Source organism: Miscanthus floridulus, chromosome 8 (genome assembly GCF_019320115.1).
Source record: "Miscanthus floridulus cultivar M001 chromosome 8, ASM1932011v1, whole genome shotgun sequence".
In the NCBI taxonomy this organism is placed as follows: domain Eukaryota; kingdom Viridiplantae; phylum Streptophyta; class Magnoliopsida; order Poales; family Poaceae; genus Miscanthus; species Miscanthus floridulus.
The window spans coordinates 215,009,293-215,012,563 of record NC_089587.1 but is presented as its reverse complement, the minus strand read 5'-3'; the positions used below and the strand labels follow the sequence as shown (position 1 = coordinate 215,012,563).

At 41.9% G+C, this 3,271-nt stretch overlaps 1 long non-coding RNA gene across 1 annotated transcript in view; it reads left to right on the top strand.

The window, feature by feature from the left end:
* LOC136474917 (uncharacterized) overlaps positions 1 to 1,047 on the top strand; it is a 1,137-nt gene extending 90 nt beyond the window's left edge. Inside the window, exons 1-2 of the long non-coding RNA XR_010763043.1 lie at positions 1 to 358; positions 475 to 1,047. The exon at positions 1 to 358 is cut by the window's left edge and continues 90 nt beyond it. This is a non-coding gene — a long non-coding RNA (uncharacterized lncRNA). The remainder of the gene's footprint in view (positions 359 to 474) is intronic.
* The last annotated feature ends 2,224 nt before the right edge of the window (positions 1,048 to 3,271 follow it).

Here is a 3,271-nt window from a genome sequence, read left to right as displayed (position 1 = left end):
GAATACATCGACGGCGTCGAGGTTCGTGTCCCCTTCTTCTTCTCCGTCTTGATCTGGGGTTGAACCTCGATGGGGTGTTGCCGCCTTCTCCATGGACCTTGCTTTCCTCTTTCATTTTTATTTTTCTTGGACAAGAGGACGAAGAGGGGGCAGGACAGAACGGGACCTGTGCCTTTGCCCGCTCCCCGCATCGCCCCCGCCGGCCTCTTCCTCGCTCTCCCTTTCCCGATCTGTACATGAGTGCTTCCTCGCCGACGAACGCTGCCACTGCCTCCCCCGAGCAGCGTCCCCATCTGCACAGGTGTAGCCTTTATGTCCCCACGGACCTACCACCACAACACCATGGACATGGAGCAAGGTACGTTTCATACTCCATGGCTATTCCTTTATTGCATCCTATGTGTTCGACGACATGCCTCTGTGCTGTGATGGTTTACTAAATGCTACTTGGTTTCCTCTGGTTCTCTGGTGCAGCTAATACTGATTCCAGCTTCATTCAAACAGTCTAAAAACCCTTGATGTTCCCCCTGAAACGAAAAAATTAAAACTTTAGGTGCAATGGCTGATTAATAAGAAATCGCAAGCACATTTAACAGGCACAAAATGAACAGGCCTACCTGCAGCTGGCCGCACTAACATAGGCTTCCTAGGTTTGAGGAATCCTTCAGTCATGGACGTTGTGGAGGACTTTCATGTATTGGTAGAGCAACTGATCAATAGCTTGTGATTACATCATGGTTGACTGCATTATTATCAACTTAATTGTGCATGACCTCTGTTTATGCCTGACAGGATTGTTGAGGATTTTGTGTAGTAGTAAATTCAGCTATATGCTCCATAGTCGAGTATTTTGATAAACTTTCATGAGAAAATTGCATATTTGGGACTTCAATAGTTGCGCTTCGCAGTTTTAGGACAACAAACATCGACTTCGTAAAAATAGCCCTCCAAACGTTGGACTCTTGATTTTCTTGACATTATGTGTATTTTCTCCCTTTTGTAGCATTCCTCCATGTATTTGTCACCTCAATGAACTTTTTGCTCTCCTGATGTTTTGCCGTGCCGCTCGTACGCACGTGACCCGTGCTGCTTGGTACGTTGCCGCTGGTACGTACGTGACCCGTGCCATGGCTGCTGGTACGTGCTCATACGTACGCCTGGACGCTCACCGCCTTGGCAGGCATTAAATGAAGATAATTTTTATATAAAAATTATAAATTTCGACGAGATCTACAACTTTTTAGTTTTGAGTTTTTTCATTTGAAGTCGTTAAGATGCTCAAAAAATTAATGACATATTTAGATTTAAGGGTATTTTCATCTTTTCATATCTGCAGTTTGATGGCGTTATTGCCCAAACTGACGGCAGTGGCATGGAGGGCACAAAAAAGTTAGAGCAGCGGCGCTGAAAACCGCTGAACTTTTTCAGAGGCACATAGGGCATTGCGATCTTTTTTAATGGTACACAAGGAATTCCCCATATATGTTACCCACATTTAGCTAACGCACAAATTTCTTATCCAACTCTGATCTCTGGAAAAAAAATTATTTGCTATGGTCGCTTATATTGCTGTAATAGCGCCCGCGGCAACGTGCGGGGTTCCGCTAGTAAACTCATCAATGTATGGAGCAATTCAGCAGTACAAAGAAGTGAATAGCACGGAGCATAGGGATACTACACTAAACTCTGACCCTATAACTCGAGTTCATGGTGTAACCGTGTGTAAATCAAGCAGCAAAGCCAGCATAGTTCCCAAATTACAAGTTATGGAATCCGGGTCATTGATCTGATGGACAATGGTCAGATGGTCACGAAGAGGAAATCAAGTATACATAGCCAATCAAGGGTTAGAGGCGACGGATTGCAATGCAACTGCCGATGTTCTTTCATTATTTTCAGATGTGTTTTGAATTGGTTCCAAAACGTTGAATCTTGCGATATGTCTAATGTTTTAGGACTGATCATTGAATCCAGCATAAGAGCATCTTCAAGGGCATTTCTAAAATTTACTCTCTAGTTTATCATTTGGAGTTATTTTTGAGTAAAAAATTGCTTTCCATGTTTTTTTACCCTCCAACAATTTTTCTATATCTTGTGCGCACTCTAGAGAGCTATCTTCGCTCTCTATCTTTGGCTAGCGAGAGATCTGGAATAGAAGATGTATATATTTCGATATCAAATTAAAGAGGTTGTTGGAGAGTATTTTTTCACCAAAATATCTATTCCTATAAATTAGCAATAATATAAAGAGTCTCTTGGGTTGCTCTAAGGACTATACTTTGGCTTTGGTGCTCAATAAGACTTTGTTCTAGAATAAGTAAAGCTACTAAGGAAGATATGATGGTAGAAGAATATGGATAGAATATTGTATTTTTATTTTAGATTTTTTTCTTGCATAATTTTGGGATGTACCGTGTCGAATTTTAATATAATTCCTCCTTCATTTTGAAACAATAGTTCCCAAATTGCTGATGGTAGAACAAATACTTCTAGCATTTTTAAGTCTGCCATGCCCTAGATGCGGTGGTAGCGTAGATATGGCGCCCAAATCCAACTCCGCTTTCTGTGGTGAGAAAGGAGTGTGTTTTATTGGTTGTCTAAATCTTCTCATCAACCAAACACAAGTACAACTATGGCGTCACTATTCACTACAACGTGGCAAGCTGTGGTCGGGATTCAAACACTCCCTAACAAACATTGATAAAAACCATTGGTTTTATATACGGGAACGCATAGGTGAAATGTAGTGTCAAATTGTAGGTTCCTACCAAAAAAATCTTACACCCAAGACAAGTTACTTTGCTTTGGAACGATGATATACATCGGTATCAGCTGGCTACGAGACAAGACACGACCCCTAATTAGTAGTAGGGACGCAGCCGAATGACTAGAACAACATGGAAAAAACATACAACAACAAAATGAAGGACAACACTTGTAACCAAAAAAAAAAAAAAACAACAACGAGAAACAACACGACTGAGAGGCTAAGTTGTATATCATGTTACCCGTGGGTAGCTGGCTCTCTTAGTTGCAGAGTTGGGACCCGACAGTTTTTCCAATATTTATATATTTTTCTTTTTTTATCTAATAAAATTAACCGTAAAGCTTTTGTCATCCCTCTAAAAATAGGAGACACCGCTAACCCTCTAACAGTTGTTAAGACTTGCGGTCTCAGACAGTGTGGAGGAGGTAGAGGCCTCCGCTCGCCAAGTGCTGCCCTCAGGCGGGGGCTCGGGAAACAGGCACGACAAGTGGGCGTGTAGGGAAA